The sequence below is a fragment of the Motacilla alba genome, chromosome 8, assembly GCF_015832195.1.
Source record: "Motacilla alba alba isolate MOTALB_02 chromosome 8, Motacilla_alba_V1.0_pri, whole genome shotgun sequence".
Classification (NCBI taxonomy): domain Eukaryota; kingdom Metazoa; phylum Chordata; class Aves; order Passeriformes; family Motacillidae; genus Motacilla; species Motacilla alba.
This window is the reverse complement of record NC_052023.1, coordinates 20154255-20181725: the sequence shown is the minus strand read 5'-3', so window position 1 is coordinate 20181725 and position 27471 is coordinate 20154255. Positions and strand designations below refer to the sequence as shown.

The 27471-nt window shown below is 38.1% G+C and overlaps 1 long non-coding RNA gene across 1 annotated transcript in view; it reads left to right on the top strand.

Moving 5' to 3' along the window:
* LOC119703925 overlaps positions 1–27471 on the top strand; it is a 112656-nt gene that overhangs the window by 53320 nt on the left and 31865 nt on the right. Inside the window, exons 9-12 of the long non-coding RNA XR_005257793.1 lie at positions 7354–7535; positions 7735–7815; positions 7912–8031; positions 21741–21891. This is a non-coding gene — a long non-coding RNA (uncharacterized LOC119703925). The remainder of the gene's footprint in view (positions 1–7353; positions 7536–7734; positions 7816–7911; positions 8032–21740; positions 21892–27471) is intronic.

Genomic DNA, 27471 nt, shown 5'->3' with positions numbered 1-27471 from the left:
TATTACTATCATTTCCAGCAGTAGTGACTGTCAGTATTCAATCTTGGCTTCCTCCAGCTGGCCAATAATAGTTTAGTTTCTTATCAGCTTTTCTATTTTTATAACTTATTGGATTTGGATATATATTTAAGATTACATGTGAATTTTTCCATTTTACCTTGCATTCAAGAAGCCATGCAATTTTTGTTACTTGTCCAGTTTTTAGGGATTGTTCCTTGAATTAGACTTTAGGAAATTACAGCTCATGTAATGACAAAAGGATGGCATAATTCAAATAAGTAGCAGCATGAGAGATTTTGAAAAACAGTTTTAACTCCCAAATCTGGTGGTTGTTGCTGGTGATTTTTGCTTGCTGGTTCATTTATTTATATGAGATTAGATTTAATTTTAGATTTGAGGCCCAGATCCAAATGATTCCTTCCATAGCAGCCCCAAAAGGTTCAGTCTGAAGAGGGTGAGGTATAATAAGAAAAAACTTCTAGTGGTATTTGCTTAGGCTGCTTTTCTGTCATCTGCCACTTACCAGATTTTACCGGAATTTACACTGTTTAATTTCATTTAATGAGCGGTTTTGGTCAGGCCTGGAAGAGAGAAGTTATCCAAATTTCTTTAAGAAACTCATGCACTATTTCTCCCTTTGCTTCCTTTGCCTTTTATAGGAAATAATTTCAAATACTTAATGTCTGGCTATGTGAATGTCTTTTCAAACCTTTGATTATTTTAGGAACTCCTTCAGTCTTTTAATAACCTTTCTTAGATGAAATGACTGGAACAGTGTTTGAAGAAACAAAATCAGTGATGTATGAAAAGATATGCATGCTTTGATATTATATTCTGTCCTACTCTTGGGACAACCTAGCTTTTCTTCTATGATTTCTTTACTTGTTGAGAGAAACTCTCACTGAGCTATCCACAATGATAGTTCCATCCCTTTCTTGGGGTGCTTTTGTGAGAAGAGAATTATAATTGGTGTAACATAGATTTAAATTTTTCTCCCCATTTGCATTTCTGGACTTGCAGCTTTCCATTTCCATTGTGTGATCTCTTTCTGGAAAATGAAGGCTCTATGATATTAAAACATTTCTCAAGATTACATAGATGACATCAAAACACTTTGTAGAAATTGGGCCTGGCAGGAGAGCTGGCCAGGTTGCAGAATTTCAAGCCAGCCCTTTCAGCAGCAGCGCTGCCAGGCTAGCGACTTGCCATGCAGCTCTTCCCAGATTTTCAGGCTGTTTTGATCCTCTGAACCTTTCCTTTGAGAGACTCACTGTTGCATGTTCCACACCCCCAGGATGCCCAGTTTCTGTCCCACCTCCAGGCTGAGCTGACAGCTCCCTTAGGGACCTGCACCTCATGTTGCCATTCAGGAGAGTGGCTGACAATGCTCACCAACACATCACCTTACAGCATGTCCAGCAAGCAATGCTCCAGCACCAGGAACTCATTCCTCCTTTCTCAGCCATCTCCACAGTACATTGCTGACAGCTTTCTGAAAGATACTTTGAAGTAAAAGAAATCAGACACTTCAAAGTGGTAAACAATTGGCCCTTTGAGAAAAGCAGGTCTTCAGCATCACTGCTATAGGCATCTTCGGCTGGTGGGAGGCTGTGCCAAATGGACGTGTTGTCATTGGCTGCTTTGGGTCCATAGTAAAAATCTATTGTCAGGAGCTTTAAATCACTGCTTGTGATGCTCTTGGTAGTTTTGTAAGGAAATTTCTTTTTTCTTGGTTAACGAAAACTAACTTTTTCATTAAACCAATCATCTCACAGGTTTCTTGGAAGCTTCAGTCTGGAAGCTCACATGGTTCTTTTTCACGTTGTGTTTCATGCCCTGAGAAATATAAAGTTACAGAAATTATTTTACTGGTTGTACCTTGCTTGATCATGATATGCCAGATACTTTGTTTCTCTTAATCAGCATTGTTCACTAGGCTCGCATGTAAAGCTCTCTTTCATGTGTCAATATTGACATGTGTTATATGTTTCACCTAATTCCATAATTCTGTGGATTATTTGCACAATTTTTAAAAACTAGAACACTATTCATTGCTTCCCAGTCCTCTGAAACAGTGGCAGTTCACTACAGGTGTTGATTGAATTCTGAAGTTACTCTGCTTATGTGAGGAGATGATGAAGGAATGTCTTGCAGTTTTAATGAAAAAGAGAATTGCACAGAAGATTTTGGAAAGCAAAGGACTTCTGAGACTCTTGGCACATTAGTCACAGGATAGGGCTCTCCAGAGAATGACAGTGAGGAAAAGGTTTTCTTAGGGAGAATGCTATAAGTAATATTTGAGAGCCTTATGGGAATAAATGAACAAAACCTTAAATACTTGTGAATAAATATTCTCAGGGAGTTCTTGCTTATTGCAAAGGTATTTTATGTTTTGTTTTGGTTTTTTTGTTGCTGTTTTTTTCTTTTTTTTTTCTTTTTTTTTTGGGCTGTGTGTGTAAAAGCCTGTGATATTTCTGGGAAACAGCCACTGGGGGAGGGAAGTTCAGGGGGAGTCATCTACAAAAAAAAAAAAAAAAGAGCAAATGGGCCAGTGTCTGATTTCTCTCTTGCTAAGGCAGGAAGATATCATAGAAATGCAGCAGTCCCATCAGACTTGTAAAAATATCTCCAAAATAGTCAAATATTCCTTGGAGTTATTTGATGCTTATCTTACTTGAATCTTAGAACTGTAGACTCTATGTAGAATTTGTAGTTTTCAAATGACTGGCATAATGTGGAAAGCTATGTACATTTTCAAGGAAAATACTGGCATTCTTGGTGGCATTTTGATCCCAGGGATGGAGTTATTTACTTAAGGAAATTAGTTTTGACCTCCGTTCTCTTTGCTTTGACTTTATGCTGTCTAGTTACAAAATTCAGCATGGTACATCATGCAGGCAGCAATGGTTGATATAACAACGAAGAAACCTATTGAATATATTTAATTGGGTGCCAATTCAAGGAAACCAGGGAAAATTGCTGTACAACTGCTATGTGAGTTGGCTGGTTCTAAACTAAACTAGGTGAATGTAATTAACATCACTGCCATGTTTTTTGTGATTGATTTTTTATAAGGTTGTGAACTAGAAAAATAAAAATAAAAGAAACATTCTCCTGTGTTTCATATTACCTTAAAAATCAGGTCCAACAGTTTACAAGTCAAATAGTTGTATGACTAGGCCTTATTATCCTCCACACATCTCATATTTTAATTGATTTGAGTTTTTGGAGATAAATGTCTTGTGTCACATATATAGCACAAAGCATAACACAATATAATGCAATTTCATCAAGGATCTTTTGTAATTGCCTATTACACATGGCTGTGCATGATAGATAGAAACAATAAAAAATAAATGAAAAATATTCAAGCCAAACAATGTTAGCTTCTGAAATGTTGATTTTTTTTTTTCAATATGTCCAGATCTGAACACTCTGGAAACATCAATCTCTTCAGGAATGCATTAGGAACTGTGGGATAGAATTGATAAAGAGCTTACTTTCCACAGATTTCAAATCAATATGGGGACTTTAAGGAAGACAACTGCTGGCTGCTGTATGGGGTGTGAGGCACACTTCTGAGTGCCTGGAGCAAGGTCATCATATTTATCAAGTCAATTCTTGCTTTTCATTTTGGTTGTTTTATTGAGACTGTGTTAGGAGAGCAGTTACAAAGCATCTCTTTAAATTAGTGAGAATACATTGTCTGAAAATAGTATAGTTTAAGAATCAGTAAGTCTCAAGAACTTATTTTAAAAAACAGTTTATCATATAAGAATTTGGAGTTTTTGTTTCAGAACCAAACTCCAGCTGTACTGCTGGATAGCTGCCTGATACGTGCTTGGATGTGGCTGGACTGCCTTCATTCGTTCACAAAACTAAAGTTATACAAATATAATTTAAAAATGTACCTCTCATCCCTTTGTAACCTGGGCTTCCTAGTAGCAGTAGTTCACGAAATACTGTTGTGTACAGATGAACAACCAGTCCCTCACTTTCTGCAGTCTGGGGTGACAGAGACTCTCAAATAAACTGAGTTTGTTTTGGTTACTATACTTTCATCTCATCTTGTCTCACCTAGTGCCTTTCTTTCCCTTTAGACAGAACCACAAAATACCTCAGAGAATCTTAAAATGAGGAAACAGATACTGAAAACTGAAGAGGCTTTTCACACTCCTGTAAAGCTCTGTCCCTTGTCACTGAACCATGCAGGCTGCAAAGCACCTTCAGACATCTCTAGTCCACCACCTTGCACAAAACAGGTCCAAGCTTTGTCCAGGCAGGATTTTGGTACCTGCTGACTGGGAGCTGCGCTGCCTTTCTAAGAGATGTGTTCCCAGAATGAGATGAGTGCCATCCTCCTTGTGAAAATATTTGCTTATACATCAAGATTTCCTATGTTGTACCTGATGTCTGTTGTCATTCATCCCAGTGATGTTCACTTCTGTTCCTTCTGTGGCCCTGTGGCCCCAGTATTGAGGCAATTAATTCTCTTACTATCTCCTCCTTTGCTGTCATTTAGCTCAGCTTTGTTTTTTTCCAGTAGCAATAAGAACAGTGTATTTTGTCTTTAAAAACTACTACTACCTCCAGTGCTTGAAATGCATTCTTTGCATTGACAGATATTTAATATCACAGGCCAAAATGGCAAAGCCATTGCCAATTCTGATTCCAATATGCAGGGTAATATTTAACAAATTTTCAGTGTAAGTGACAAACTCCCAGACAATATTCTATATGGCAGCCTAATATACAGACCCCTTGTGACTGTTTGTAGCAGCACATTTTTTATAGTTTTGTGGGATTTTTATTTTTTCTTTTTTTTTCTGGCATTGTAGGATATCTGGCTCCCTATCATGTCACGGTTTACTTAATGTTGTCTGTTCATGGGACATGGTAATTTCTAACTTGGTGATCATCTTCACTGTGGCTTCCAGTTCCTGTAGACATTCTTAGCATCAGTATGTGGTGTTCCTAAATCAGTGACTAGAGGGAAACCATGCTTACCTGGCCCCATTTCTTGTGCCTTATCTCCTGGGGTGTAAGGGCTCAGGGATATAATTTGACATCTGTTTCTAATTTTGATTATAAATACAAGAGAACTTCTTATGTTCTCTCAGGCCTCCAAGTATTCTGTCAGTAAGGGTAGTGCAAAGTGATGGGTGCTCCACTAGGATTGCCAGCTGCTACATCTTAACAGAACCACAGCTAAGGTCATAACTAATTCCTATTAGCTACAGCTTAATTCAGCTGAGGACTTGTGCTCATAGACAATATTTTTAATTGGCTGCTGAATTACTTGTTTGCTGTGGGAAAGTCCCATTTTCTTCCATTTCTGGTGCAATGTAGTTATTCTATAACCACAAAGCACAGGCTCCTTTATTCTTTTGGAAGCTCTGCTTGTTCAAAGCTAGTGGCAGCTTTTCATCTTTAGGATTTTGCTGTTTGGATTTTTTTGTAATTGTTTGCTTGATTTTGGTTGCTTGTTTTGTGAATCATCTATTTGAAACATGGGACCATTTTGATTGTATAAAGTTAAATAAAATGGACTGTTTAGAACCCTAGCCCCTAGATTCTCTTTTTGTTTTAGTTTGACTGTCTGCATTCTATGAACAGGTCTGGGGTTTTTTTGTTTTGTTTTGTTTTGTTTTTTCCGTGCTGTTTCCATTGCTCTTGTTAATTCTGCTGCTTTGGGCCATGTTAAATTTGCTTTTGCCAGGAATCATCTTTGGAATCTCTCATTATTAACAGAGCATTCATTCTCTCAGTATGTCCTCTAGGACATTTCTAAATGGGCAATATTCTGTAAGTCTGTTAGACTGTCACATACACAGTTATAGTATCATGCAACTGCAATGCCATATTGCCTTTTCCTATAATGAAATATTTTACAATGGTGTTTGGTTTCATATGTTACTCTTTTACAATGATTTGTACATCTTCTGAGTTTTATCTCCTGCTTTCTGAGACTGCTACAAACTGCTTAAGACAGAGTAAGTTTCAGTATATATTTAGGAGAATTACGTGTTCTCTGTAATCTTATATGTGAAAAAACATTGGCCCAGGGTTTCTATATATTGCTGCCATTTTCTGCATTGAACTGTTCATTTTTCCTACAAACTGCCACTCTTAATTTTTTTCGGTTTAGTTAGTATTAGTATTTATATTAAAGAAACCTTTAGTTTAAAAAAGGAAATTGTACTTATATCAATGAAAAAACCACTTGCTCTATTTCAGCAAAATGAAAACACAATAGAGGAAAACCACTGTGTAATTAAACAGTAAAGAGATGAAAATGGAGAATTGCTACATTATGTCTTGCTTTTAGTTCATTTCCTGAAATGCTATCTGTTAACTATCTGGAATAGTTTATTCTGGGCACCACAGGGTTGTTGTCCGATGTGCCTTTGAATGAGGTATGCTTAAAATAATTTTTTTAATGATCATTTTCCAACACTAATTGCAATTTGAAAGAGTAAACATAAAATTGATTTGGTTTTGAAATTATTGCTCTTGTAGATCATTTGATAGTTTATATGTATTTTCTATGTCTTTTTTTTCAGCATGAACCAGAAACTTGCCCTGTAGGAATTGTATGTCTATTTTCTCTTTTGCAAAAGCTATTTAGGTAGATTTCAGCTTTTATGAAGCAGTTGATGTTTTCTTTGTGCGCTGAGTGCCACACATCATTTTGCTTGAAGCTATGAATGTCCATAGTTTTATTTTATAAGACAGCATCAGGCATGAGCTGTGGAATATGCTGCATTTAGGTGTGCCAACACATAGACTCTAGAGCAGATAAACCATTAGCAAAGCCACCAGCCTGGTGGCCAAATGCATTCCCATGAGTGACGGCAGATGAGATTCAAATACGACCCATGCAGCTTACAAATTCTTACAACTCTTACTCTAGACAGCAGCTAGAGCCCAAGAGTGCCTAAAGGAACTTTGTGCAATAAGAACTTTTTTGCAGGCAAAACTTAATATATGGTTTCCTTGTTCATCCAAAATTAATGGTAAAATATTCATTTGCTGAAAGGGTGTGACTCAGGAGGCTGTCCAGATGTCCTGGTTCTGGTCAGGACAGGGTTAATTTTTTTTTTCAGTAGCCAGGAGGGAGCACGGCTGGGACACAGAGATTATTCTATACCACCTCATGGAACTGCTGGGGGCTGAAGGAAAGGGATTCACTTCCAGGTAAAAGGGGTTTGTGACAGTCAAGAAAAGGCAGCAGCTGGAGCCTTTGTTTATTGCCAAGGCCTTTGTGTGTGTACACTGTTTTCCTTTCTTGTATATTTTGTTATTCATATTGTGCTGTTACTGTTCATTTTCTTATGTCATTGGTCTTTCCAGCGAATCATCCTTATCTTGACCCATGATTGCCTTTTGTGCCTCCATCTGGAACGGGCTGGGAAGCAGATGCCTGGCTTTGGTGTGAGTACTGAGCTGGAGAATACCATTCCTAAACCATGTCACCAGATTGAGCTGTCTTCTCTGGATGTCAAAGGGGAGACTGAAATCCTGGCTTTGGCCAGGTAAATTTCTGATGTGTCACCTTTCCAATAAATCAAGCCCTTTTATTATCAACATCTCTGCTGGCTCCCAGTCTCTCTTCTATCTCATTTCTCTCTCCACCTTACATTTTGACTTTTTAAAAATTATTCCTAGTTAATAACTGGGACATTTTAACTATTGCAAGTTTACCCTCTTTTAATGATTTTTTTTTTAATTTAGTCATGCTTTGTATCATCAACTTCCACACCATGACCCTTCAAATGACAGGAAAAAACATCCTCAGACTTTATAAAATTATATGTAAGTACCTTAAAAGTACTTAAGCTCTTTTTACACAAATTGCTTTTTACATTATTTGCCAGTATTTATAGACATCCATAATTTTATTTGCCTCAGGGTTAAGGAGAAAAGAGATACTGAAAATTATGCAAATTGAGGGGTACTTCAGATCTGGAAAATTTAACCCTGATTAGAGCTCCAGAGGAAGCACAACAGAGCCACTACATTTGGTTTCAGGTAAGCACATACCTGAAGAGGAAAGTGATTTTGGTATTTGCCTGAGATCTTTTTTTTTAGAGCCTAATGCAATCAGGTACCCGACTATTGTTGTATTTCCAAAGAAATTAAGTTCCTATATCCCTCAGTCTTCTTTCATAATTCTAATCTATTTTGGGTGTACCTTTTATCTAATCATAGGAAATATATACTCTCCAAATATGAGAGGAAATACTCAATTCATTTATTATTCATTAGAAAGAAATATTTAACTATTTAAATGATAAAATTGAAAAAGAACCAATCTAAGCCAAATCCAGCTTGTTGCTTAGATCCTTGTATGGGGAAAACCATTTCAAGTTATTTATATTTTATATTTCTGTACTCAGCAGGTTTTGAGGGCTAAATGTTTTGGTGATTTACATGCAATAAACCTGGGCTCTTTTCCAGGATCTCCCAGAGGCTATTTTAGTGACCTTTGGCAAGTTCATGGCAAATAAATAATGGGATTGAACCTACTTTCCTTTACAAAGGAAGGCACTGTGGCTATAAGTGTTTATATACTCATCTGAGATACTGCAGTAAAAGAGTCCTGTCGACCACAAACCAGCATTATTTATTGGCGTGGCTAAGATTGAATGATGAAAATGCTAACACTATCTACTCAATCTGCATACTTGTTAGTGTGTCATAAACACAACACTTCCCATCAAATGCACTCTTCCTGATATGAATCAAGCGTTTTTATTACAGTGCTCTGCACTATTCATCAGTCTGACTCCCTGGCCTTAACTGCCAAATACAAAATGCTTGCTGATTTTCAGGGATGTCACCACATAGCCACGTGCTTTTGGTTAGAGTAATGGGCTATCAGCAAAACACATACATTAAATAATTACAAACATTTAAAACTGAGTTCTGGGTATTTGTGCCAGCAATACAATTCAGGTACCTGCTTCTGTAATCTGTTAGCATGGCCTAGCTCTATACATGGAATTTGGACTTTCATTCATCATTAGGAATAAACCAAAATGTTCATAGAGAATCCCTATGTGATACTCTTAATTTCACTCTCAGACATGGGATGGTGTGTTGCACTTGAAGATTTTATCCTTCCCTACACATAGCATGACACTTGTATTTTCTCTATTTCTCTGTTTAAAATGTTGAACATTTTGGGTAGGCAATCCATGCCAATACAGGAAGCTGTTATTGCTAACAATGGATAGCTCAACAAGAACTTGGATTCTAAATCTTGGCTTCTTGGATCAGCAAACCCTATTGAAGACAACAATCAGTCCAGATGGCAAATATTTTTGGTATTAAAGCTCAAGATAGGCAGTTTGCAAGTTTTAGAACAGAGACCAAGACTCCTTGACAATCTCAGAAAAAAACCATTCTCTTGAAGAATTCTATCAGAGAACAAAACTCTGCATTTCATTGGCTTGGTTACTGTCATTTTTGGTTAATTAATTCCTGTGTCAGTCCCACGCTCTCTTGAGGGGTTACGTCCAGTGCTGTACACCAAGTGTTGAACAATCAGTGTTCTTCACCTTGTGAAAAATCTCAAAAAGTGTGTTATGCGTGGGAGGTGCAAAAAGTCAAGGTTTGAAATACAGAAGCAGCTGTAAACATCACACTTTCCTAGGTGTTTTGTGATGATAGGAAACCTGATGTACTGTGAGATCGTTGTCTAGAAGGTTACAGTATTGTGGAAGGTCTATTTATGTTTATTGCAAACACATTTAATTGGGCACAAGGAACAAATTGGAGATGTTGAACAAATGTGAGAGTTGTTGTGCATTTTGTGCTCTAATTGACGAAAAATGGTACCGATGAGATCATTGCGTTATTTTTGAAGGAATTTCTCTTTTCTTGTATGAAATTATGATTCTTGTGAAGAGAGAGACATTAGATTCTCCTTTGGAACTAACCTTGTGGAAAATGAGAAGGGTAATCTTTTGCTCTTGGTAGAAAGCAAGACCTTGATAAGACATAAATGATTTTAGAATTTTCCAGTGACTGTCACCAAATTACTGATGCTCCCTGAGGCTGTTTTACTTGACTAGTAGAAAAATACTAAGTTTTCTATCTCTACTATTGCAAAGTTCATCTGTTGGAAAAGCTTTTTGTTATTATTATTGCAGTAAAAAGGGACTATACCCTCTGTTGAAGGGTGTGCAGCAGTAAGAGGGAGGTAAGAAAATTAATGTCTAGGAAAAATTGGATAAGGTTTCATTTAGATTCTTTCAATCCCATGTTTTCATATTTCCTTATATTTCTTCCCCAACTTGAGCCCCAGGTATGTACAAAAATTCTCTGGTGAAGGATTTTATTTAATAATTCAGGGACACAGAGAAGAGACATTGTACCCCACAAACTGTTTAGCTCCAAAGCTGACCTACAACCACACTGCTGGCACCAATACTGCTGCAACCAAGAGGAAATGCCAAACAAGCTCTGGGGCTTTTTTAAAGAGCCAGGTCTGGGGAAAAGACAAAACCATCTAAATATTTCAGTAAATCTTAATCATACATTTTTTTCTGTTGAACAGCTCCACCTTGAGAATTTCACATTATTAATGATCAGCTTTTAAAATTTGGGATATTACTATTGTCTAACTCACATGTGCTGAAGTGTCCTTTATTCCCCACTGAGAAGTCTGGGTAAGGCTGGTAGAGAACCATAGGTGAACACAATCGAAAACCTATATTTATATTTTTATTCCAGCTCTTTCTTTTAGTAATTTTCAGGTGGTCTCTCTATGTATGGCTCTATGAGTCATTCTTGTTTGAAAAACACCCAGAATTTCCAACTTGATTGGACTTGGTCTGTCTCCCTGCGTTTTTTTGGGTTTTTTTGACAATATAGTTTAAAGGAATTAGCCTGGAAATACTGATGTAACTTTTGTTTCAGTTTGGTACTACACAAGAAACAATTCTCTGTAAGAGGATTTCCAATCTGTTAAATGGCCATTGTAACATCTGTTTTGTACAGCAGGCTATGTGGGTTAACTAATGAACTCTGAAAAAATTATTACTGAGTTTTTGAATAAAAGTTCTATCTGTACAATAACTGCAGAAATGTTAGAAAAACTGCACTTTTAAATCCCAGACTGAGGACTGACAAAAAACCCAAACCCTAAAAGACCAACTTAGCATTTCAAACATCCTCTGAAATGTGAGGGCACAGAATGACCTGGAGGATGCCTGATTTTTAGAAGAAAACTGGTGATTAATTTGTATAGCATCAAAGTTCCTCTTGGTAGGTATGAAAACTGATCTTCTCATACAAGTTTGGGAAAAAGTCAAAATAATTCAGTTCCTCTAGAGTGACAAGGGAATAAAACCAAGGACATTCATAGGAGTACTTTAGTTATTTTTATTCTTACACTGGTGCAAACAGAAACTGTTGAGCCATTTGCAGTCTGTGCTCATGTGTGTCATTTCCCAAGAGAACAGACACCTGAAGGGTTTGATTTTAAAACACCATTTAGATGAGAATTATCTGTTGGTTTAAGGTTGTAGCTTTTGGTCTTAGTTTTCTCTGTAGGGGAAACAGAAAATAAGTGACCAATGCGAAAGCTCTGTTCTCCCTTGCAGAGAAGAGCTGCTCTGCCTATGCTGTGGGGTCAATAGCTTGACTGTGTTTATTATCTATATTTTTATTTAATCACTGCACTCGTTTTTAATCTTTTATTGGTTCTTTTCCAGGCAGTGCTTTGGAGCTGTTTATTAGCTCCATCCCTGTAATCCTAGATTTTTGCTGCTAAACTGTTAAAAGGAAATTTAGCTTTAAGATTTGTGGGAATGCATGTTGGCTAGGACTGTGTTATCTGTGCAGCTGGCTACATGATCCTTTATCCTAGTGGAGAATTGTGAGTTGAGAAAGGTGGATTAGGAGAGCTGCTGGACAGCAAGTGTTACTCACAGCATGCAAAATGAGCATTTATTTTAAATGCAGTTCTGATGGCCACTGGGTGCATCTGATGTCAGGACAACACACAGGAAAGGCAGAATGCAGCAGGCACTGGTTATCTGTCTGGTGGATGGGATGAGCTCATCTGTGGAATTTCTTAATTTACTGTTAATTTTTCTATCACTGAATTGAGGTTCTGCCATAAACGTTCTTAATTCAGTTTGCGAGTGAAAATAATCCCACTACCTTTTAATTCAATGAAAAAGGAACTGTTAAAAATTATAGTGGCACACTGAATAGATGAATTCCACTGGGAAAAAGGAAAAACTGTTCCCTCAGAGCCTTTGTCATGGGAAGCCTTTAAAAGGAAAATGCACATAAGAACAAAGTAGATCTGAGTGATTTTGAAGGTGGCTTTGCCAAGTGCTAATGGGAGACTATGGCAGGAATGTTTTCAAAGGATGTGGAGAAGCAAACTCGTGCTTCTTGTGTTAGTTTCATACTGTGGTGCTGATTAACCAGGGTCACCTGAGTAGGGCAACCAGAGGCAGTTCTCATCTCGGACATAGAGGGTCCATCCTCACCAGGACTTTGTAACTCTGCATAAATTTGTGTCCTCTTTGGCTCATTGCTAAACATAAATGTGCTGGCACCAAGCCCAGCACCACAACTCAGTGGGGCAGGAAGTGCTGCTGCTGTTGAGAACTTTGAAGTGAACAAGTGGAGAAGAGCCAGAGCTACCACTCAACATACAGAATTCAGATGGCATTGTCACTGTTGGCTGTGTTAAAGCATTGAGCTGGATCTTTGATGTATTTGAGCATCTTCAGCTCCAAGAGTTAGTTAAGTAAGTTAGTTAAGCAATACATATTTTTCATTGATACTTTTTTTGTCTCTCGCAACAAAAAGGCAACTGTTGAAACTTAGACACCTAGAATAGCCTAAGATCTCCTGCTAAGGAGGTTTAAGCTGTACTGCTGTGCAGTAATGTGTGTGCAGTCACGCACGTGTCTATAGAAACTGCTGAGGAAGCTGGATACTACCAGTATGATATGGGCTGGTACAGGACAAATCTGTCTTGTCTGAATTCTGTGTTATCATGGATACACTGCCATTGGTACCTGAGTTAGCTGCTTTAAAACTGGCTCAGGTGTGTCAGTGGCATTGCAGTTTCCACAAAGTTTTGGTCTAGCCTGGAAGTAAATAGAAAGGGATCTTGCATGGTACAGAAGTGCTGGTTCCAAAGCTGCAAATGTTCTTCTTTCCTCCTGGTGTTACCTCTGATATTACTGGTTTAAGATGGAGAAATTCTTTTATTGTAAAGCACCCTAGGGCATTCTTAAGCTGAGATATTTCCTGTGGGATATTACTTGCATTAGATATTGGAGAATATTCTTGATGGAAGAGTAGTTTTTTGATACTTTATTCCTCACGATTCTCTTATTGCACCAAATCTGAGCATAAACATTCTGGGAGAAATGTACTGTAAATATTTGTATTTGTTAATGCAAATCAAAATCACACAGCTAAATCCCCATGTTCTGGACTAAATATTTACACTTCTGTGTAGATTTTAAGTGTATTCAAGGACAGAACAGCCATTCTCCATGTTCATAACAGTAAAAGATGCCATTCAAGAATTATAGACATTTTCTTGTTATTGAGTAGGAGAGTTGGAAACTAACATATAAGAGTGAGTTCTAAAATGTAAATATTGTGTGTCTTGAAATTTTAGTCATCATGATATAATGCTGTTATTTGCTTGGCTATCAATTAGTTTAGCAAACCTCGAGGAAGCCCCTTATACATAGTCCCACATGTTAAAAACCATTCAGCTTCCTGGAACAGACCCTGCTTAAAGAGTTAACAGCCTAATGAGCCCAGATGGACAAAAATGTAGGATATCAAATGGACTTCAATAAAGTAAAGTTTCTGGCACAGGTCATTGAGCTGCTTAGGTGAGCTAGAAGTGTGCTTATTCTTCCTTGGTCCCCATCCTAATACACAGCCCCAGCCAGCCACACTGCCTGAGGCTGCTGAGCACTTCCAGTTTAGACCATAGGAAATTGCTTGGGAGAAGAATCACAATGACAGGGTTACATGGCTCCTAGATTTACTCTGACTCTAATTCTGGCTTCCAAAATGGTGCAGGAAGGCCCATAGCTCTCATCATGTCCATGTGTCTGTCCTTTATGAAAAGGTGTGAGAGAAGTCTCTGCACCAGCCCTGGGGCTGCAGCCTGAACTGTGAGCACATCAGCAGGGCCAGCTTAGGCCCCTGTGCCCCAGAGAGCAGAGAGGGACCTGACCATCTACCAGGAGCTGGGACACCAGCTACCCCAACCCAGCAGGTCACCCCTGCGCCCCAATATGGACATAGCTATAGATATAGACATATTTCCAATATAGATATAGCTTGTACAGGAATTTCTTTCCCTTTGGTACTATTTTGAATGTGACAGTGGGAAAACTTCATCGAACTTTCCCCAGAGTGAGACTTTAATTCCCTCTGTCATAGCCTATCCTGCCTGCTCTTGGCGGGCCAAATCAGTGCTATTGTGTTTAAAGATAAATGGCAGAGCTTTGCATACACCTGTGCTGGCAAATGTGTCTGCTGCAACTTTAGAAAGAGTGACATAAGGACAAGTAATGACAAGGCTGGAGTAGATTAAATGTAGAATACCTTGCTGAGCTGCAGCTCTCTAAGACCAAAACCCTGTCTGGGATTTAGTAAGCCAGGAAAATAACTTATAGTTTAGACTTGTTTTTCTCTTCTTTTTGAGACCCAGGAAGGCTAATACTTTTATAATAACTGTTTATAGAATGTCTGACTTCATGATCCTGACCTAAGCACTGAACAGGAGACCACTACAGGAAATTTATGCCTCAAACCAGCATAGTATCTCCAACTATTATTGAATTGTAGCACTACAATAAAGCTCATAATAAAGCTTGTAACAGTGGTGAGTTCTTTGCAGCTCTTTCTCTTTAAAATCTCCTGATACACTTTTAAATCAATTTCTAACAGGGAAACATTTTTTTCCCAGGGCAGTAAATAAAACCTTAATGGAGAGAAGACTCCTGCCCCACTGTGCCTGAGCAATCCAAGAATTTCAATAGATCAGGGCTCCCTCTCTTCCCCTTTGAGGGAAAGGATGGCTGGGGATATACTTGGTGGTGGCCTTGCCTGCCACACAAATCCTTCTTTGGGCTAGATGACCCAGACTTAGAGTGCACACAAATATTTATAACTCTCAGAAGTGCCCTTACAATCCATCCTGCCATGAGTAGTAGAGCTCTATTTTGTGCCACTGGATGAAGTTTTTGTCAGTTTAAATATAAGCAGAAAAGATTATATGATTACCAAATATTTAGTTTTATGGCTTTACATGGGATTTTTCTCCTTTAACAGCAAAATGGTAGCTGGTTTAAATCAAACCAGTAGTGAGAAAACCTGGAATAGAAAGAAAATTCAGATTAATCTTCAGTTTCTCTGTTTTGGTACTATCTTTTAGATAAGCAACAGTTTAATATCTGTATCTGTATGTCTATATCTGAAGCAACAGATAAAAAGAAATAATAACAAAAACCTCATATGACACCTGCACATCTGCAGTAACATTGAGCTAGTTTGTTAATAATGAGAGTAGCTTGAAGGGTTTGGAGAGGTAAATTGTATTGCTAGGTAAGTGTTAAGTGATGGTTTTCTATTTTTATGACCTGACATGCTCTGAATCAGGGAAAACCTCTGATCTGTTTTAACAAGATAGACTACAGATGTAATCTAAATAAGCTACATTTCTTATTTGTATAAGGTTCTCTCTGAGTAAGAAATTTAAAGGCCATATTTCTCCTGTATTATTATGTAGTAGTTGCTTACCAGGATCGTAATTTTTTTTCTAATGCTAAAGAAAAAAAATGAAGAAATTAAAGTTAGGCATGTTTATTAAAGGGAAGAGGTTGCTCAGTGTAGATTAAATTTTTAGGGGATTTTGATGTTGCCTTTTAAGAGCATGCAGATAATAATTCTGAACCTTACAGTTCAGTTAAGACTGATTGCTAGAGAGCATATTCTACCTCCAATGCAGTATCCTAAAAATTAAGTTGCTGCCAAACTTTGCAAAATCCCATTGCAAATCACGAAGCTGTTAAGCTTTCTCATAACTGATTTATTTTTCACATTTGAAAAATGCCCCCGTCTCAAAAAAAAAGGATGAATTACTTTCCTAAAACTATTTTTTAAATGACATTCAGAGGGAGAATTTAAGCTCAAATATTTAAAGTGTAGCGCAATGAGAGCAACTGCAAGATAGTTACATTGAGAAGTGCTTTCTTATATTAACTGTGAGTATTTCTGTGGGCTCTATCTGTATTGAAAATGACATAAATAAAAAAGTAAATGCCATTCTCTTTTTTCTTACTTTTAAAATGCTCCTTCAAATAGGATTAATTTAAGTTGTTTCTATTAGAAAACTGGGCTATCATACTGGTGATTTAATGGATAAATGTCTGTTTAAAAAGATTAATTTTACCCTGGGACTTCTATGAAGACTCTGGCTCGTGGTGCCCTGCAATAGTACAGTATATTTCCCAGCTGTGAGCTTTGATGGAGCGCAGCCTGCCCTCTGCTCCACAGAATACCTCTCAGGGGAATGTTCCCCACAGTACTTTAGATGATAACCACTTCCAGAAAGGGTAATGGATGACAAAAGAAACCACAAGATAGTTTGACCCATGCCAGTTTGAAGGTTTTAAAATTACTGACCTCACTCTAAACTTACAGCTGATTTTTTATTTTTACTCCTCTGTGTGGAAAATGGAATACAGGTGTGCTGTGATCACTACCAGAAAGGCTTGCAGCAGGAAGGATGCCCTGGAGATTCTGTGTGGGCAGTTTCTTGTACAAAGTGTCTTGGTGAAGCCCGAAATGTAGATCACTGCCACAGAGTTGTTGCCACACGAGAGATCATGTGCTACAGGATTGGTTCTGGTTTTGGGTGGTTACAAAGTTTCCCTGTTACCATCTGGACAGCCAAGAGTGACAAATGTGAAGCGATCCCCTGCACTTTTGTACATGAAGCTGGCTTTAAGCTTGCTTATCTAGGCCACGCTGTGCTGTCACAAGAGCACTCAATGGAAGTCAGCTCTGCTGAGCCCTGGCCCGTGCTGCCATGGCTGTGTTGCCAATGCCACCTCAACAAGCAGCTCTGACAAAGCTGCTGTGCTAAGTCTGTTCCAGACACAGAAATGACTGCAGTGCTCACATCCTTTGGGTTTCCCTCGGTGCACAAGATGTAGGCAGAATTATGTGAGATACATCTACTTTGCAGCAGTCCTGGGAGATTTTGATGACTTAGAGATAAAATATGCTTACCTGGTTTTGTATGAAAATGCCATTGGAAAACTAGCATTTCACTCATGCTTAAAATTGTTATTAAAAAGTAGAGAAGCCAGACTTTGTGGTATAGACAGATATTTGCCCATCTCAACTGGACATAGGAAATTTATTATTTTCTGATTTTAAAGTGCCAACCTCAAGAGCCAAGGGATATCAAGAAGACAGTACTAATGAAGTTTATCCATTTCCGCAAAACTTTCCTGTAATACCCTTTACTGGCATTGTATAGCTCTTCATAGTTCGACAGATGTAATTCATTTTGGAGCTGCACCACTCAGAATTAATGAGGTTATTCTAAATTTCTGCTGATAAAATCTTTATACCACCTCATGCTGGTATGTGCCTTTGTTGTATAGTGTGCAGAGAGGTAGATGTATATACACTTATTCAGTTTATTTATCTTTAGACTTACAGTGCATAAAGCTTAAGATCTAGTATTTTAATACTTCAATAGTCCTAAAATGTCCATAACTATAAAGGTAAATGGCCTATGAAATGATATACTTAGCATCTGTAAAGGAATAATGTGTTTAGAGACCCAATGAAATAAATCTGTCAACATAAGAACTACTTTAGAGAAAAGGATTTCCATGAAGTTATTTTCTTCTACAGAACGTTAGGAAAGCTGATTCAGTTAGACAAAAAGAGATTAGAGAGACAAGGATATACACTATACACACAGGAGACCCTCTATATGTATAGGTGGTAGCCAAATAAGCATTTCAATTAGTTGAATTAAACAAAGGCAGTGAAAAAAAATAATTTGGCCAAGGTATACAATATTTGGTGTAACCGCAATTACAAACATAATTCACAGAGCAATGAAAATAATTTGAGATTTTCTGATTTTCATGATTTCAAATAATTTTGATTTCTGAGTGTCTAAATATGGAAGAAGTGCAAATGTTTCTTTGAAAGTGAAAAAAAATTCCAAGTAAATTTCCACAATTAAGTTATTTTATTTTCTTTTGTGCTAGCTTTTATTGCTAAGCTCAAATTTCTTTCAAAGCCTTTAAAATGCAGGAATTGGAGGGGAAAGCAACATGTTTATACTTTTGCCATCCGAGTATTTTGTTAGTAATTGCAAAAGTGGCAGTATCTGCTATCAGTGTGAAAGAAAGCCTTACAGTAATTTGAATAGTAATGTAGCAAACAGCAGCAAGACTGAAGTCCCTATGCTGTAATATATACAGCAAGTCAGCTAGCTCTTAAATGTACACACATCACTTCTGCCTGAGCTAGTCTCTGAAAAGCAAAGTTTGAAACTGGGGAGACACTCTAGAAAGGTAATTTGTAGTTCTGCTCTGGTTATAAAATTTCCTCTGACAACAGTAATTGAGCACCTTTCAAGACAGGGCAGACTATGCAGGCAACTGTCTTAATCCTGAAGGGTCACTCCTGTGTCAGTTTCTTGCATTGTTGGGAACACTAAGCTCTAAGTTTACAAGAATTTCAGCAAAATAATTAAACATTAGGAAATTCCATGACATTAAATATTGTTCCTGTACATCATGCTTAATGTCTCTGAAAAGAACCCAAGTAGATGAAATCGAGGATTGTATTTGAATCAGAGCAATTGACCTCCTGTGTGTTTATTTTGATGCTTTCTGTGTAGAAGACACCCTAGTGACACGTCATCCATTTTGGGCCAGTCAGCGCACGTTGTCTTCTTTCAGGATTAATATTTCAGAATTAAATATCAGATCCAGTTCAATAGTATATTCAATTCCAAATATGAACATACCCTCAGAGAGTGAGAATAGAGGGAAAGGTCAGATGATATCATCAGTTGCTAAGAACAGCTACAGGGTTTGAGAAGCAGGCTGAGGAGAAGGGAATGTTTCTTGGACAGGAGCCAGAAATCTGAACTGTGGAAAAATGTTTCAAGTTTTAAGTACACTATTTCCATTTGGTAAGGATCTTTGAGGATTGCACCATCCAGCTTTCAGGGATTAAAAGCAACAGCAGCCTCAAGAATCTTGTCTGCCCACATTTTTAATTGTTAGAAACGCTGGCATCAAAGCAATGCGACCTTTAAAGACATGATCAAATGGTTGGTTAGGATATGTGTTTACTCTCTTCCTTCATTTAGAGAATGAAAACATTCTGATGGGATATATTCTGTAATGGTGTGGCTATTATTATGTTATCTGCAATTATGTCATAAGATTTGATATTTCAAGTCTAGTCAGATAGCTTTCAGGGTTTTTCAATACAAAAGCAGTTTAGCCCTCAACGTATCTAATAAAGTGAATTCATTGAGATGATGTGTTGAAGATTAAAGAACTAAGTCTAGCAATTATTGCAGTCATAAAACATGCTAGGTAATAAACTGAGAAACATTTTATAGGATGATTTAGCACCTTTGGTAGTCAATGGGAAGAAACAAATGAGATCGGTCCTAATGGATTTTCCTTGGAAATCAAGGAAGTCAAAGTGAGTTAGGAAATCAGTGTGAACAAGGCACAGCACACTTAAACCCCTTGGCATGTCTGTAATGCAATGCAGATGCTTTGCAAGTATTTCTGAGGTAGCACTGCAAAGTGTGAGCTGTGTGTGAGCACATCCCTGCATGTGGGCAGAGCAGCCACGGAGTGATGGGCTGCCAGATCCCTGCCACTTCTGCTAAGGGAAGCAGGGCACTGCAGGATGGGGCTCTGTACAGGGGTCTGCACTCCAGCCCTGTGGGCAGAGCAGCTTGGACATGGCCACACAGCTCTCCAGCCTGCAATGACAGGTATTCCCATGGTTTCCAAGCCTTATGCAAACTTTCAAAGAGTAAAAGATTCTATATATTCTCCACCATGTTTACTCATTTCACATAGTAGCTTTCAGTACTCTAACTGCCATTCCTATTGGCAGATCTTTTTAAAATTGTAACCTACTCAATTGCCAACTTTCATTATAATCCCAAATTTATAAATAAAAGAAAATGACTGCTTAAAAAAAATAATCAAAGCACTTGGCTGACTATAGAGATGTGTTATTACAGATCTCTTTGTTTGCTGTGAAATTGCTTGTCTTTTCTTTCCAAATGCTAGTCTCATTTTCATAATAATGATTTTAGGTTTGCCTTCCTTTTTCAAAACAGCATTAAATTAAAAAATGAGTATGTTCCAGCGGTCAAATCTGTGGTGGCAAAACATACTTAATTCTTAATGGGTGTATAACCTTGTTAAAGGCTGAGTGAAAACTAAATGATGTTCTCACAAAGAGAAAAAGAATGCAGCTTGTTCCTGGCATAAATAGGGGAAGGGGAAAGGGGAGAAGTGTGAATTATAAACAAATCTGCGCAATGGAGTCAAGCTTGGTGTCCAGCTGGAAAACTGTCCTGTGTATGGAAATAGCTGTGGGAATAGTGGCTGATAAAAGTGAGTGATTGGCACAAGACAGGCTGCTGTGGGGACCCTTGAAAAAGCAGTTTTTTTTCTATAGTCTGTGCTCCTCTGTATCCTTGGCTGAGGAAATAAATCAATGCACACTTCCTGAGTGCATAACCATGGTTTTTTAAATGGAAACGCAGCCTTTGAATACCCCTGTGCACAGGAGGGAGAAGCTTTCTCTTGCTAGTAAGTCACACACGGCTAAAGGATTTGGAATTTGGTATGCAGCAACCTGATTTTCAGGTGCTGGAAAATGAACTTCCACTGCAACTATGTAGATTTACATAAGCTGACAACCAGTACTTTAACTTCAGCAGCAACAGAAAACAGCAATTGATATTTTTTAAAAAATACAATTATAAATACTCATACTAATTTCAGATTTCCTATCTGTAGTTAATGCAAGCATATAAAATAGCACTGAGCTAATAGTATTTATTTCCCAGAGACTTCAAAATGAGCTTAGCTGTGATGAGATTGGTTACTATTTTCATTGAAAAAATAAATAATTGGGGAAAATTTTAAATTCATATTTTTAATTAACATTCCTGTCTTTACAGAAAAAAAGTGTTCTAAATTAAGTATGTGGACACCAAAACAAGTAGCCTTAACTTTTAAATATGAAGTCAAAGTTGACTGATTTACAAATGAATTCTAGGTATGGATTTTCTTTTCAATGATTCATCCACTGTTTGGGGGTTTAGATGGTCGTAAGTGGTAAAAGCCTGTATTGCTCGTATGCCTCTGGCCTTATGGAGGATGCCAGGTACCACTTTCCATCCAGGCAGTAAATGGGTCCCAGGCAGCTGCCCCGGGCTGGGCAGAGGGGTGGGCAGGGCTGCTGGGCCCCTGCAGAGCTGCTTTGGGCCCTCCTGTGACCACAGGTCCAATTGTGTCCTGGAACCCGCCATGGACAGCACCTCGCCCTGCTCCCAGGGGAGTGTCTTGTGGGCAGGATACTGGGTAATTACTGCAACACAGAACTAAACTTCCAAAGTCGTGTTTTCTTTCTTTTTTTTTTTTTTTTGGCAGACTATTCACAAACATCCAGAAGCTCAGTGTTTAAAGGGACAGTCCAGTACCTAAGGAAATAATCAGTGTAATCGGATGTAATCATTGCTATGGCAACAATTTCTTCCAGATCAGTGGATAAAATGCTTGTTTCAAACTGTGTCTATAACTTGTAAGTAGACTTTATTTATTCTCTGTTTTATTTCCTCCTCAATGTTCTCAATCCCCTCAATGAAACTTCTAAAGAGCACTTGTAAAGAGCACAATACAACAATTGATGAAACAAGTGGGTTCAACAATCCATATATTGACACAATGAATTCAATAGAAAACTAATTAACAATAATAATAAAAATAATAATAATAAGATAGAACTTTGCCCTCTATGGCTTCTTTAATCAAAGACGCTCAAAGAGCTTTGCAAATATTAATTAAGCCTCAGAACACCCTGATAAGCATCTCTCTCTTCTCATTTTCTCCCTGTAACTAATATTAATTTCTGGATTACAATGAATCAGAACTACAAATCAAGAAAGATTGAAAGGTAAAAAAATCCCCTTGGTACTGTTTTAAGGTTACCCACAGAATCAAATCCTGCATGAGTGAAACCAACGGCTGCACCTGATGCTCTGCAGAATAATCTGTGCACCTGCCCCTGCACTTTCATTTGTGTGAAGTGTTTCTTTGGTCTACAGTGTGTGCAGCCATCCAGTCAGATTTTTTAATCAACATATAATCCTTTCCTAATCAGTAAAATGTACTGATTGTTCTTACTACTACAGTTACAGTCTAACACACAGATTTAGAAGAAGTGATTTTTTTTTCTTATTTTAAGAAAGCGTTCCCCAAAGCTTAATAAAGAGTTCATATATTCTAGTGTGCAGAAGGCTGGTCTAGGATCTTGAGATCTAATCCTATTTGCAAATGGCTTGAATTGTAGCTTTGGAAAAATATTTTAATCTCATTACTTCAATTTCCTGCTTTGGAGAAGAGATAAATAGTATTTGTTTATATTCGGGGTTTCTAGAAGGATTATTTAAATGTTGTTTTAAAGACAGTGTGGCTCAGTGCACTGTCTCAGAACAGGAACAAGGCAATTATCTGTTTATTGAGGCATTTATTTATTATTCCCTAATTTTATGATCTTGGCTTGGCTAATCTGGGCCATTCTACAGAGGACAAGATTTTGGTGAGATTTTTTTTCTACAGCCTTATCAGCAGTTTCCACTTCCTGGTCTCACTTTATTCACCTATTAGAATGCAATAATCTTAATTATTTTCCAGTGCAAAGTCAAATCTTCTCTGGCTTTTAGCAGGTGCATAGTGTCATTCCCAAATGCTGTTTTCTTTAGCTCTTGGAATACCATTTCTTATTTCCTATTGCACCTCACAATCCCTTTGTGTTTTTGGGCCTCACAGCATTCTTCAGTTGAATAAATGCTGCACCTGATCATCCCTTCTGCTTTTCACATGCAAGGGTGAGTTGGTATCATCTCTGAGTCTGATCTGCTGAAAGCAAGAATGGCTGAATTCAAATTATTCACAGCAAATTGTTTCTTCTGGTTTGTGCTGTTATTTCAGACAGCCAAATGATTTCTGCTCAAGTAAAGACAGCAGTGTGGGGCCGCTGCAGAAGCTGGGTGTGCTTGCTCAGGGCTCTGTGAAAGTCACTGGCTTGGCAAACGGGCTCTGCAGCGTCACATTCCTCCTCATCTTCTGACTTTTACGCAGAATTTCATTTGCAGACTGAACTTGAAGATCTTAAACTACAGCTCCTTTGGACAGGGATGTAGCTGTGAGAGAGGTGAAGAGAGGTGAAGTGACCTTTAGGTAGCCTGACAAACACTTCTCACTCGCTGGAAAGCTGCGGCACGGGTTCTGACGCAGTTGTTTGCAGCGGCTCTTGTCAAGGAGTCGGGGTGGAAAGGTGTTTGTCCCCGTTCTCTTGAGGACAATTTTAGAGAAACATGGTATTGCTTAATTCTAATGAACTATATGCAAATATTTGATTAGTCACTGCAGAATTAAATTGTAGATGGTCTTTTCAAACTCAGGAAAACATTTGAAGATAGTTTCCTACCTGTTCACAAGCCCAGAAAGGAGAGACTGTTCAGATGCACTTCCAGGGCCTGAATGTGTACTTTTAGCCCCCTAAAATTTTTGACTTCTAAGGGAAGTGAGGAGTCTGACTGTGAGAAATGGAATTTAATAAGTTCTGTACTAGTGAATGCCCAAGGTGCTTGTGTGTTTACCACCTGGGAGTTACTCTCTCTGTTTCACCCAGGGCACTCTAAACTGTGTCTTTACAATATCTCTCTTTCCAGTAATACTTGGAGACATTGGGCTCCCTGACAGGGCTCTGAACTGTACAGAAACTGGTTGTTTAGAAGACATGGTCTAAACAGAACTTCTGGATGTAATTCTCTGTGTTATGCTAACAAGGGCGTGGTATAAGGACAAGATGAACTGAAATCTATTCTGGTTACTATCAAGAACAAAAAAAAATGGCAGATAAAAGCAGTCAGAATCGATTTTTAAAGTATTAAGATTATTAAGGTAAATGTTTTGTGTTTCATGAGGTCACACATCAAGAATAATTATCTTTTCAGGTGGAAATTTGTATTTGCTGAGATTACTCATTTGTACAAAATTGGGTACCTTAGTAATTCTCTCCAAGTTTGTGGCCCAGATGTGTGATAGGAATTTTAAGTATATGTGCATGCCTTTTAAATTGTATTTCCCAAAAAATGTATAACAAATAGTTTCAACAATTATGCACTGCTACATGAGTTCAAAGAGCAAATTTACAATTTGCATTCGCTCAGAACTTACATACCTCTTTGTAAAGCTGTAAAACAAAAATCTCACATGAGGACTGCATTCTTCTGAAACAGCTCTTGAAATTTGGAAAGTTTTTGAAAGAATCTTTTGAATTCCAAGGATAAGGTAAAGAAAAACTTTTTTCATCAATTTATTTTACCATAAAAACATGGTAACAACTGTTGCAGGCTGTTGCCTCTTCCACAGAGATCAATGTTATAACACAAACCATGTCAGAAGTGGCATATTTAGCAGCCAATTATGAATATAATATCCAGCTAATGATTTAGTCCTCTATTTGCCATAATTTTGTTGTTCCTCTATGATAACATAATACTTATTTATAGCACATACATAAAATTTGCTGGTTTGACTGGAGCACCTTAGCAGAGCCACCTTTCAGCAGTTCTACCAGGTTTCATCACCGTGCTATTACTGTGGATTAATTAGTCTTTCCCAACAGAATGGTGGTGTTAGAATATGAATGAAGTCCTGCAGCGATCTCTTTCAAGTGTGGGATCACTGGGTTAATCTCTACATGAAACAGTTTGGTTACTGAATGGAAGAGCTGACATGTGGGCTAAAGCTGGCAAAGTCAATATATTTTAAGAGATTTAGTAAGACATACTCTTCAGAAGTAGTTTCACAAGAACTGTGTGGTCTGCAATAATTTAATAAATTGGAATTACTTTTATATTCAATTGGGAGCAGCTTTAGTTTCCATCCTTTCCATTTGCTGTATAACAAAGACCTAAAGTAATTGAGTGTAATCCTGGGCTGTCACCCTGGGAGCAGACAGAGCAGGGAGGGTGCTGCTTCAAGCTGTCCTGAAATATTCCAGCTACTACAAAAACATTAATGAACCTCAGGTTATTAGCCTGTGGGTTCATTATCTTTTCTCTGGCAGAGGACAAGCTGACTCTGGTGCTATACACAGTGCCCACACAGGAATCTGAGTTTGGCATCAGCAGGGCCCAGTTAACTGGAGGAGCAGCCCTAAATCCCATCCCTGCCACTGTTGGAGTTTTCAGTCAAGGCCACACACTTGACTTTCTGTCTGCTCGCTTTCATGCTTGTCATGCTTGCTTTCCTTCAAATTGTTAGTAACTGAATTCTTCCCACAAATGCCATGTGCCATGTCCTCTAATATTCTCACCTGAGTGATTTTACCCTGCTGACTGTCCCAGACTGGCAAAGGGGCTTGAACCTCTGTGCAGGGCACCTGAGAAGTGGCAGCAAGGGGAAAAGCGTGTCAATTGTATGTGCATTTTCCTCAGGGAGGGCTAAACTGGAGCTGGATGTGTGACTTGTGGCTTGGGAAAGCAAAAGCAATGCGCTCCTTGCATCAGAAAGGATGTGTGCATTTCTTGGTGGTTGAGTATTCTCAGTGGGAGCTTGCTAAATATTTCTTAGAACGGTCATTTTTGTGTTTATTTTTTTGTTAAGTGGTCATTGTCCTACCCAAGTTTACACCCTCCTTATTGCCAGAAGGACAAATCTCTAAAGGGATTGCTTCATTTTAAGCAAATATTCTTTGATCTTATGCTTGTCCACTGTTAAATCATAGTTCAACAGCAGTGACTGAAGTGGGTCATACTTGCTTTGCTTGATTTCCAAGTAAATTTAACCAAATGGAGTCAAATATCTAATTCAAACATTATCTGGTTTACCTCACACTTGAGGCTGTGAAAGAAACATGAGAGAGAAAAGGAGAAACCTGTGAAAAATTTGAAAAAGTAAAGAGGGTGAAGGAGAAGGAGGAGTTGTTAGTACCCGCCTGCCTATCTTTCCATAGGTACACATCTGAGGGCAATCACTAGCTATCAGTTCAGTAGCCTAGCGAGTAATTTGTAGCAGAAAGTTATTTCAGCCCTTTCAGTAGGTGATATTTACTATTCAACATATCAAAAGTCCTTTTTTTTTTAAACCTCAATGCATATTAAAAAGAAACACTAGCTGGAAGAGAAAAGTTGCCATTTAGGAATAAATCTTGCTGTGGTTCCTAGCACCAAATTTTCATCTGCCCTTGTCCTGCTGTCTCACATCTCCTTTCTTTACTAGTGCAGTTTTGGGGGGGTCTTCCATAACAACATCCACTTTCATTTGCAGGAGGGAGTGGATGAAGATTTCTAATGGTCAATAAGATATGTTCCCTCTCCTGCAGTGGGCAAAAGTGAGCAGAAATTCAAGCCTTCAGTCCTGCAGCTGCAAGAGGCTGGGGTAGGGGCACATCCCTGTGCTCAAAAACCCCAGGGAGTCTTTCAAAGGGGCCTCTGCCCTGCTCCCCTCTGGTAAAGCAGGGAAAAGCAAGAGGGCAGCCTGAGCTTTAGGAAGTGTGTCTGTGAGGATAGGGCTACACTTGGAAGGCTGACAGGATATGTGTAGCCAACATACACAATTACTACAGTTTTTACAGCTACAGGGTAACAAAGACACCAAAAATATCCTGAGATTTTTTTTTCTGAGAATTGGCTCCTGTTAGAACTAATTTCAGTACACCTGAAGCATTGCCATATTTTTTTGTGTTTCTTTTTCTTTTTTGTTACTGAGTGATTTCAGAAGAACTGTCTGTTAAACATTTATTTTCCTTTTATGTTTTTTTTTCTAGCACAGGATAAAAACTGTTTATTCTACAGGAAGAACTAGTCTCCCTGCTTAGTATGCCATGTGATTTAGTGCTTAGAGTACCTATTCTGTAATTGTGTATACACAGCTAAATATGTACTTCTCAATAGGGCTTAACCTTCTGTGAACATATGCTGTAAATCTACAGTGTTTGCATAATGTTTATCCAACTTGGTAGAATCCTAAGGTTTAGTGATATAGAAAACTTACTGTGTTTTTAGGCATGGTAGGTGTGAAAGGGATCCTGAGATCAGCTGGAGAGCCCTTTGTCTTGGTTCCTGAGGATGCTTTGAAGTGCAGCTAAGCA